This window comes from Lipotes vexillifer, unplaced genomic scaffold (assembly GCF_000442215.2).
Source record: "Lipotes vexillifer unplaced genomic scaffold, Lipotes_vexillifer_v1.1 scaffold621, whole genome shotgun sequence".
NCBI classification, from domain to species: domain Eukaryota; kingdom Metazoa; phylum Chordata; class Mammalia; order Artiodactyla; family Lipotidae; genus Lipotes; species Lipotes vexillifer.
Window position 1 is genome coordinate 563,790 of NW_006792411.1, and position 11,194 is coordinate 574,983.

Genomic DNA, 11,194 nt, shown 5'->3' on the forward strand with positions numbered 1-11,194 from the left:
TATATGTACACCTCTGCGAGACTTAGCTTCATCATGTGTGGCATGGGTGGCCCCGAGGATGAATGGTACATGATAGGCGTGGAAGAGGCTTTGCGAATTCTCATCCCCCAGCAGCACGCTGCTCTGCTGGGAACTCTATACACCTATGCCCTTCCTTCCCCCGCCTCCGTGTTTTGGGGAACTGGTCCAGTCCTAGCAACAGAGTTTCTGGGCTCCTCCCCTCTTTCCATCCATCATCAGCCACCAAACCCCACATGGGCCCCTTGCCCCCAGCCACATTTCTGTGAACACAGTCAATGCCAGACACTGCCCGCACCGCCCGCGCCCCCCGCCCCCGCCCCCCCGACAATGTGGTGAGCCCCGCCCTCCCCTGCCAGCAACCCTGGGAGCGGGAAGCTGGGAATTTAATAAAATCCCTTCTCCACACGACTTGGGACACCGTGGATAGCTCAAATCGGAAGAATTTTAAAAATTTCCAAGGGGAGCAAGCGGCGTGACCAGTAAATTGCTTTTCTGCACTTGGCTGAGCGCTGACAATGACACCGGGCTGGGCCTTTCACACAGCTCGGCCGGCACCTGCCTGACATTGTTCCTGCCGCCAGGCTCGGCTAGGTCCTGGCCTTCCCCAGACAGGCCAGGCGTGAGGCGGGCCAGGGCAGGGGGGCCTTCCACTGGCCCCTCGGTCCCTCCCTCCCACAGCGCTCTTCCTCTCTCACCGCACTTGCTCAAGTTTGGAAGTTTCCTTCCATGCCTTCTCTAAGGCTAACCACCCCCATGCCTGGCCTCTTCAGTGGGTTGTAGAGCCTCTCTTCAAGCTTGCTAGGATGGGGAAGCCAGAGACAGAGTCCTCTGGGACTTGAAGAGGATGGGACGCTGTCCTATTGGATTGTACTTTTAATTTCTTGAGAAGCAACCTCATCCATCCATTCGTCCATCCAGTCAGGTATCTGTTCATCAAATACTTGCTGGGAGCCTGCTTCTTGCTGCCCCTGGAACATGACTAGTCCGTTCCTGGCCTCAACGAGCTCCCAGTCTAGACAGGGAGAGTGCCAGATAAACAGGAGTTCCTTCAACCCCACCCCTCCTGTCCCACGCTATGAAGTGTTGAGAGGTGGAGAGCATCCTCCAGCCTGATGGGGGTGGGGGCAGGGGAGGGGGTGGGGCGGGAGGGGGGAAACCAAGGCTGGGGAGAAGTGACCTGCGTTTGGTGAGAAAGTGCTACTTGTATGAATTTCCAAGTGGCTCTTGCATCAGGAAGTTCCTTTCATCCTTTCTACCATTCTACAAGGGAGACTGGAGTAGGAGGAATATTATCATATTCCTACCTCACAGATGGAGAAACTGAGGTACAGGGCGGGGAAGGGATTTTTCAAGGCCATGGCTAAGACCCAAGACTCTGAAATCGAGACCTTGTATCCCTTCCAGCACACCAGGCAGACTTTTTCAGAAACACTGCAGTCGTTCCGAAGGAATACTGATAGGGAAATGGAGTCTCAAGAGGCATGCTAGGGACCCTTAGTGAGAGATCCGGTTGGATCCCCCTGATAGGATCCCTTATTAGGGGATGATCAGAGGCCAGGTGGGCGTCTCTGGTTGAGGGCATCTGACTTGGTGTCTGCAAGCCCTGATCTTCCTGGAATGTTCTGGTCTAAAAGGGTTTCAGAGCCAGAGGTGGGTGTTTTTTTTGGGGGGGGGGAAGCAGGGCCTGGGGGATTCAGTACTCTCCTTCCAGCTTCTTTCCCAGCATGGAGGGAGATGGGGGCACCCTGCCAGCCTTCCTGCAGCCCAGGAGTGTCACCCGCTCTGAGGCAAGGAGGTAGATTTGGAACATTTCTTGTGGTTGGTGCAGCCAGTGTCCAGCAGGCTCTGGGCAGCGTGTCAGGGCCACAGCGTTGCCTCCTCGCAGCCCTGGGTGGCTGGGAGGGCACATTGGACCCCCAAAGGGAGATGGATGGGGACAGGAAGACTTTCTGTCCTCAGTAGGATCTTTTGGTTCTGACCTCATCCTGTAGCAGGGAAGTTGTTGGTGTGGGAAATCAGGGTGTAGGCCCATCAGGGTAACAACTATACTGGTAGCTGCCGCCGGGTATTGCGGGCTCGTTCCGTGGCTGACGCTTTCTCACAGCATCTAGGCTGTGCCTCACAACCAGCCTGGAATTAGGGAATTCTACAGATGAAGAGAGTGAGGCTCAGAGGCATAAAATAATCTACTTTTGGTTGCACAGCAGGAGAGAGAGGCAGAGTGGGATTCAACACTAGCTTGCCCACTCTAGGACCCAGGCTTATTAAACAGCACTTTAAAGGCTCTGGAATCTGCCAGGCTGGTTCAAAGAGTCGCTCTGCCTTGTCTTTGCTGTGTGACCCTGGACAAGTTACTTAACCTCCCTGGGTCTCAGCTTCTGCACGCATAAAATGGGAAGAAAACAACCAACAAAACAGCTCCTACTTCCTAAGGGTGCGGAGCAGGGGAGAGTGCAGAACCCAGGGCTCTGAAATCTTGTCTGCCTTTCAAGACCTAGTCCCTGTGTCTCTTGTTCTGGGAGGACTCCCTTGTTTCCACCCCTCTGTCAGTGGATTAAACTCCCCTCGCCCATGGCACTGCCACCTCCTGGTGACTGGGGAGAGGGAAGGTGGTGTTTCCTTTCTGAGGGCCGGGATTGTCTGATGAACATCTGTGTGCCCCAAATTGTGTGCTGGGTTGGGTTTCCCCCCTACTCACAAGGACCCATGTCTGAGCACTTAGGGAAGGGCAACGCCAAGGGCCCTGTCAGTGTGGCCCAGGCTGGAGGAGAGCCACTGGGCCTCCGGAAGGGCTGAGGCCTGCTGTTGGCACCTTGCGTCTGACAGTAGGGGTTTGTTCTGGAACATCAGTGCGTAAGCGGGCCCCTCAGGCTTTAGTCAGTCTTGCTGGTAGGGCCTGGAAGATGACTGGGTTTTGTTTGCTCCGACATCTAAACGGCATAAGGCCTCAGGCCCATTTAAAATGCTGCTGTGCCAAGGATGGGGCCAAAGACAAGCCCCCCCATAGGCCACAGGCAGAAAGACTCTCAGGATGCCTGGGTTGGAGTGCTGGCTCTGTCACTGGCTCATTGTGTGCCTCAGTTTCTCCACCTGGGTATCAGTGAAGTGAGCTAGGCGGCTTCTGTGTTGCTTGAATGTGTGGGCTTTGGCATAGGAGAGACCTTGGTTTGAATCCTATCTGTGCTGCTGAGCAACTGTTCAGCAAATTTCTTAACCTTCCACCCTCTGCACCTTGGTTTTCCCCATCCGTATAATGGGGTAATGAAAGGTACCTACTTCTTAAGGGTTATGGTGAGGACTAAATAGGATAATGCACACAGAGTAGCTAGCACTGTGGCTGACACTCAGTAAATAATTGAGTAATAGTAATTGCTCGATCAATTATATGCTCTGTGTGTGTGTTAACATGCTGCAGCGTGCTGAAGAAAGCTAGGAAGCCTGCGCTTCTTGCATCGGTGACATCAGGCCCCCTCTAGTCTGAGCATAGGTCTTGGATTTAGGTCTGGATTTTATCCTCATTGCACCACTCACAGGCTGTGTGCCCTTGGGAAAGATCCTTAACCTCTCTGAGTCTCCACCTCCTCGTCAGTTGAGAAATAGGAATAATAATACCATTCCTAGGGCCTGTTGGGGGGATTAACTGAAACCATGTCTCGGACCTGGTATGCAGTAGGCATCCAATTATGGCGCTGCTCCTCATTAGCAATCAGCAAACATGGCTGGCCCTGGACTGGGATTTGAGCGGGATGAAGAAGACATCTAAGGCTTCAGCTTTTTTCCTCCATGATCCCTGTGAAGAGATGGCAGGTGCTTTGGCAGCTTTGTTTACCACTCTCCCCATCCCACCTCTGCCTTGGAACCTCTTAGCACTTTGTCACTGCTCTGTGACCCAGTGCGTTCTCTGCTGGGGCTCACAGGGGTGTATAGGGGCTCAGGCTCTGGACGCAACCCACCTGGGTCATACCCCACCTCGGCCACTTGGTAGCTGCATGATTGAGTGAATTCTCGGCTTCTCTGTGGTTCATCTTTGTTTTTTGTTTTTTTTTTAAACATCTTTATTGGGGTATAATTGCTTTGCAATGGTGTGTTAGTTTCTGCTTTATTGTGGTTCATCTTTAATATAGGCATCAGGATGGACCCTCCCTCTTGGCGTTGCTATAGGGGGTGAACTGTGGTCACTTGGGGGAAGCGCTTGGCCCAGCACATGGCTCATTATAAGTGCTGAGTAAATGTGAGCTGCAGTTATACATTTGACCCTGGTGTGCCAGGAGGCCTGCTTGTCCGCCAGCTCCTAGTTCCTGGAAGTCAAAGGAGGCCTGGCCCATCCCATGGGCCCTGTGGCACCTGGCACGGACCTGACATGCAGCATGAATGTCAGCAAGTGGAGGGGTGGGGAGAACAGCTTCTCTGAGGGCTGGACATCTGTATGGAGCCTGTACCAGGTGTGGGGCACGGGGTGCTCAGGACCTGTCCCAGCCCTCAGGGATTTGAGAGAAATCTGAGGGATCTGTGCAGGGGGCAGGGGCCCAAGGGTGCAGAGGGTGTTCTGATGAAGGGCCCTGAAACCAGACTCAGGGCAGGAGGATCTCGCCTGGGAAGGTGCGCCATTTGAATCTTGAAATAGGAACAAGCTGGGTGAAGAAGACTCTTTGAGTGTCTCTCTCTGCGTGTGCGCCTGTGTGTGTGCGTGTGCGTGTGCGTGCGTGTGTGTGTGTGCGTGAAAAAGCCTTTGCGGGCACATGGACCATTTCTACATGGAGCAGGGAACAGCTTGATGTGCTCAGGGGACTCCAAGCTGTTTGGAACGGCTGGCGCATCAAGTTCAGGAATGGGGGTGATATAAAAGGCCACGGTGGGCATTGAATGCCAGAATAAAGGGCTTGTTTATTACCTCTTTGACATGCATGACCCCTCTCCCCACCCAGGGGCTTCAAGGGAGAGGGATTGGGAGGGAGGAGAAAAGGAGGAAAGAAGGGAGCATGGGTCTTTAGGAGTCCCCCCCCCCCCCCCCCCGCCCTCTTTTCGCGCGCCCCCCCCCCCCCGCCCTGCCCTCAGGCTGGCTGCAGGGTTGACGGGCCGCGGCACCCATATTGACAATCTGTACAGAGCAGGCTGATGTATGGGGAAGAGGAGCTCCCGGTCAGCGCCTTGGGTGGCAGCATCCCCCCTCCCGTGCTGACGGCTCAGCCCTGCCAGTCAATACATTGACAGCCCCAGGAGCTTAATGGACAGGTTGGGGGTAGGGAAGGGCCCTTTGGAGCATCACTCTGTCCTGGCTGGGATGGATGTGGGGAGTGTGACAGGAGAGAGGGGAGAAACCTGGGGCTAAGGGGTGGCTGGAGACATCAGTCTGAGTGAACCAAGCTCCAATTCAGGGGTGGGCCCAGCCTCCCTCCTCCGCTTTCTGTCCAGGGGTGTCAGCTAGGGGAAACTGATGGACTCCAGAGCCAGAGGCGGGTTCAGTTCTTGGCTGCATCAGTTTCTGTACAACTGAGGCAAATCCCTTAGCCTCTCTGTGTCTCCCTTTATCATGGGGATGGTAATCGTTCTGACCTGCCCAGGTCCTGCGAGGAGCGAGGAGACAGTGCCTGGAAAGTGCTTAGCTTGGACCCTGGCACTGAGCGAACGCCCACTAAGTGGCAGCCAGCGTTAGTTTCGTGCTCAACGACGATAATAATCCCCGGAGCGCTATGACTGGCATCAACTCCTGGGCCTGAGTCCAGGCTTGCTCTTGAGGAAGAGTTTGGGAGCTGCATCTCAGGGTGGAGGGGGTGCTGACTCTACAAGGGGCCACTCCTGGGATGGGGTGCAGGTCTCAGGTTTGAATCCAGAATTTGGAGAAGCTCCGAAAGCCCTTGGCATGGCTGGCCCCAGTGCTGGTTCTGGAGGGGGAGGCAGGCAGTGGTGGAATGTGGCCGCAAGTCTGTGGGCTGCCTCTCCTGGGATCAGGGAGACCTTCCCTTTCTGGGCAGGCTGCCTGGAGACAGGGGCGCGGATTCTCTGAGGCCTCGAGGATGGGTACCTGGGCGGGAGGGGCAGTCTGACCCCCTCCTCCTCTCTCGGGTAGAGGGTGAGCTCAAGGCCTCAGTCCTTTCATGTTTAATCCTCCACCTCAGTCCCTGCCCCACATATGGCTTGTGGCCTGAGCCAGTTGCTTTCCTGAATGGGGGAAAGGAGGTGGGTGGGTGACAGAGAGAAGGGAGAATAGAGCAGGAGAGGGTAAAGAGATGGGGAGCGGAGGTTCTAGGCTGAGCTGGATTCAAATCTTGATTCTTTTTTGCACCAATTTTGTGCCTTTGGACCAAGCAATGTAACCTCTCTGAGCCTCAGTTTCCTCATCTGTAAAATGGGGATGATAACCATACCAACTCATAGGGCTGCTCTGGGGATGACGTAAGATAAGTTAGTTAGAGTACTTCTTAGTACGGAGAACATGCTCCATAAGTAGTGACTGTTTAGAAAATAAGGAAAAAGAAAAAGAAAAAAAAGTGGCTCTTCTTACTTATGTTTTTCTGAGGTCAATAATTGTAAACAATCTCATTCTGCTGATGAGAAAACTGAAGGTTAAAGAAATCAAGTAAGTTCGTGATTTTGGGGTGGAGCCAGGTCACACCCGAGGTCAGTGAGTGCTATTGTTGAACGTGTGTGGTGTGGGTGTGCTGATGTAACGTGTGTATTAGGTGATGTGTGATGTGGCAGATGTTGGTGTGAGGCGAGCCCAGGAAGAAATAGGAAGCCGCTTCAGACATGACTTCAGAGCCAGGAGTGGATGGGTGAGGTTGAAACCTTTGGTCAGAGGGAGCAACTGTGGTTATCGGATTCCCTGGCGGGAGGGGGAACCTGGGTTGACGTCTGGAAGCTGGCCCTGGGGTTGGAGTGGGGCTCACCCCAACCTCTTTTCACCCCACGGTAGTTTCCCCCCAAGGTGCCTAAGAGAGGAGGCTTGGAAGCAAGGCGGGGGCTGGATGGTAAAGGACCACATGCGGGCGCTGTGCAATGGGTAGTGGGGAGCCAGGCAGATTTGGGAGCAGGAAGACCCCTCACCTCGTGCACTAGAGCCTGAGACTGCAGGCGGAAGGTGGCGGGCTCTGTCCCACTACGCACCACGTCCGCGCTGGGATCTCGGGTTGCAGCTCCTGTGCAATTCCTGGATCGGGGAGTGAATATTTCCACCAGAGCGCAAGCCCCTCAGAGAAGGGGTGGGTCCCCCTGGGGGGTAACAGGGGTCTCAGCCAGGCTGCAGGGGGACCCCACTGTAGGCTACCCTGTGGCGGGAAAAGCTATCTCGACCTCAAAGATAATCCGTGAGTATGGGGTGGGGGAAGGAGAGCCTTTGGTAAGGCACCTTGCTCTGCCCCAGGAGACACCCTGTCTGTGCCAGCCCTGCTCGCCTTGTGAGAGCCGCAGCATTTTGATTTTTGTCACACTGCAGCTTTTCAGTGCCCCTGATGATTATGCACCTGGATGGGTGGGTTCAGTTCTTGGCTGCATCAGCTCTGACTGTTCTAGGAAGTCCTGGAAGACAGGCCCCCTCTTGGGCAGCGAGGCCGAGTAGCAGGAAAGGAGGAGCGAGAGGATGTTCCTGAGTGGCCCCGCTCTGCATGTGCTCTGCAGGCAGGCCCTGGAGCTCTGTGGCCCTGGAGAGGTGCCTCAGAGGTCCAGTCTGTGAAATGGACTCTAACTGGTGCCTACCTCCACGGGTGCTTAAGGAATTTGACGAGGTACCATGTCTTGAGGGCTTCTTAGCAGAGTGCCTGGAACAGAGGAAAGCTTAGCGATTGATGGCTTTAAAAGCCCTCTCTTGGGCGCTCTGCTCATCTGGGTAGTAAGTGATGGGGCTGATTTTGGCTGCCAGGTTTTCCTTATCCTAGCCACAGTTATTTAGCAGACATTTGCCAGGTGCCTTCTGGGGGCAGAGCTGGAGGTTCAGGGATGAACCAGGCAAACTGGACTCTGGGGACCATTACAGTAAGCCATTACAGTAGTGTCCAGAGGCTGTAAGCCAGCCTGAGGCCCGAGGGCAGGAAATACTTCCAGAGGAGGTACCTGAGGGCAGGTGTCATCTGGGCAGAGGGGCTGTGCAAAGACCTGGAGCCCCCCAGAGGTCTTGCCCAGGAAGCCCAGGGGTCTTCCTGCCTTTTCAAAAGGACGGACTCTGTTTCCATGTCCGATGCCACCCCTGTTACTGCCCTCGGGATTGATGTGGCCACAGAGTATGGCTTAAATGGTGGAAGCTGGGCAAGATGGATTGTTCCCCCGCATCCTGGGGAAGGGCCACTGGATAGCCCCTGCTGACCCTGGGTCGCCCATGCTGCCTCTGTCCAGTGGGCCAGGGAGAAAATCATTAATGGGAGGCTGGCTTCTGGGGCAGGGCAGTTCCCCTAGGGGACCTGGGGTGAGGAGATTGGTTTGACCTCTGGTCAATAAGGTCTCCTGTGAGCAGGAGGGGATCTGGAGGACAGGGAGGGAGGCCGGAGGCCTGGCCTTGGGGGAGGGGACAGGGCCAGGCCACCTCGGGAAGTCATTCCAGGAAGGTTGAGGGCCACGGGCGGGGGTTCTTCAGGACACATGCCCACCAGGTGTGGGCCTCAGGGGGCACTGGAGCTCTATCCTCCCTAAGCGTTAGGATGTGAAATGAGGCAAGTCCCAGGTGTGGGATTGGGCTGTGAACGGGCTGGCTGTTTAGGGTAGTGGAAGTGAAGAGTGTGCACTCTTGGTGCACCAGCGGCCAGGCCCTGCACCACCGGGCTGTGCAGCTCAAAGCAACTGACTTAACTTTTCTGAGCCTTAGTTTCTACATCTGTTAAATGGGGGTGATAAGCATTCCCACGTCCTAGGGTTGTCGGGATGATCAAAAGCAATAACAACTTCCCAAACTGTAATCTGAGCAGCAGAAGTGCCTCGTCTCAAAGGACGTGAGAGTGTGATCCACTTGTGTCCCGGGGAGGCTTCTGTTTGCAGGGCTTCACCAAGAGCCTCTTAAAGGGCTCCCTTGTATCCTCTCAGTAGTTATTTATGTCTGCTGAGCACTTAAATCTGTACCAGGCAACTGTTCTAAGACTATATGTTTAATATTCACAGCAACCCACAAGGTGGGTGCCATTGTCACCACTCTCAGTAAGTTGCCTGGGGACCCTTAGCTGGGGAGTGGCTAACCCTGGGGTATTTTTTTTTTTTTAAGAGTATAGTTGATTTACAATGTTGCAGTAATTTCTGCTGTACAGCAAAGTGTATCAGTTATACATATACATATGTCCACCCTTTTTTAGATTCTTTTCGCACATAGATCATTACAGAGTATTGAGTAGAGTTCGCTGTGCTATACAGTAGGTCCTTATTAGTTATCTATTTTATATATAGTGGTGTGTATATGTCAATCCTGGTCTCCCAATTTATTCCCCCGCCCCTTTCCCCCCTGGTAACCATAAGTTTGTTTTCTACATCTGTGACTCTATTTCTGTTTTGTAAATAATTTCATTTGTACCATTTTTTTTTTTTTAAGATTCCACATATAAGTGACATCATATGATACTTGTCTTTCTCTGTCTGACTTGTTTCACTCAGTATGACAGTCTCCAGGTCCATCCATGTTGCTGCAAATGGTATTATTTCATTCTTTTTTATGGCTGAGTAATAGTCCATTGTGTATATATGAACCACATCTTCTTTATTCATTCCTCTGTCGATGGACATTTAGGTTGCTTCCATGTCCTGGCTATTGTAGATAGTGCTGCAGTGAACGCTGGGGTGCAAGTATCACTTCGAATTATGGCCTTCTCTGGATGTATGCTCAGGACTGGATTTTGAACCTGGATCCTGCTCACCACTGTACTGGTGAGACAGGCGGGGCCCACTGAGGTGGAGCTGAAAGCAGCGCTTTGGGGCCACATGGCCTGGGGCTAACTCTGCCATTGCCTGCTCTGTGACCTTGCTGGTTCAGCTTCGGAGCCTCAGTTTCCTCATCTGTAATGTGGCATAATGTTTCCACCCTGAGGATGATAGTGAAAGTTCAATAATGTGGTCCAGGTGAAGTGTCTGGGGAGCCTAGGCTGGGATTGGAGGACATGTGCAGGTCAGCGGGGGAACAGAGACCCTGGCCTGAGCATGGGGTGTAGCAATGAGGAAAACATGGTCCCTACCCTAGAGAGCTCACAGCTGAGGGCTGAGACAGATGCTTGGGCAGCCCCAATTCCAAGAGCCCCATCATGGGCTGAGTGGGGTCATGCTCTTGTGGGAATGGGGTCCTGCAAGCCTAGCGTGCCTAGAACAAACCCAGAACGCTGTCTGGACTTCAAGAATTGTTCAGCTTTCTGGTTAAGATGGGCTGGGACAGGCATACAATTATCAGGGCGTAGGAAAACCTATCTTTTTCAATGTTCACTTGTTCATTCATACATTTGACAAATGTTTGAGTTCCTACTATGCTGTGTGCTGGGGATATAGCAGAAAACAAGTGGGGGAGACAGACAAAAACTAGATAGATAGATGTTATGTCAGGTTGATCAATGCTAGAAAGAAAATCAAAGCATGGTAGAGAGATGAGGAGTGACAGAAGTGGGGGCTGCCTCAGAGAAGCAGTCAAGGAAGTCCTGTCTCAGGACGTGACATGTGAGCAGAGGCTCGAATGAATTAGAGGAGCCAGAGTGCAAAAATCTGGGAAAGAGCACTGAAGCAGAGGGAAGAGCAAGTGCAAAGGCCCTGAGGCATGTGTGTATTTTGTGTTTGGAAGGCTCAGAGCCCTAATAAGACAGCCAGTGTAACTGGTGGGGAGGGAGTGGTAAAAGATGAAGGTGGAAGGCAGTTGGGGCCTCATCTTTTTTTTTTTTTTTTTTTTTTTTTTTTTTGCGGTACGCGGGCCTCTCACTGTTGTGGCCTCTCCCGTTGCAGAGCACAGGCTCCGGACGCGCAGGCTCGGCGGCCATGGCTCACGGGCCCAGCCGCTCCGCGGCACGTGGGATCTTCCCGGACCGGGGCACGAACCTGTGTCCCCTGCATCAGCAGGCAGACTCTCAACCACTGCACCACCAGGGAAGCCCGGGGGCTCATCTTGCAGGGCCCTGAGGCCCTGGTGGGGACATTTATCTAAATGCGATGGGAAGCCCTGGAGAGTTTGGAGGGGAGGGTTACACAAGGTGATTGGGTTTGGTGGAAGATGGACTACCAGGGGGAAAGA

At 53.6% G+C, this 11,194-nt stretch overlaps 1 protein-coding gene across 1 annotated transcript in view; it reads left to right on the plus strand.

Annotated features, from left to right (window-relative positions):
- FGF18 (fibroblast growth factor 18) overlaps nt 1-11,194 on the plus strand; it is a 35,319-nt gene that overhangs the window by 3,322 nt on the left and 20,803 nt on the right. The window lies entirely within an intron of this gene.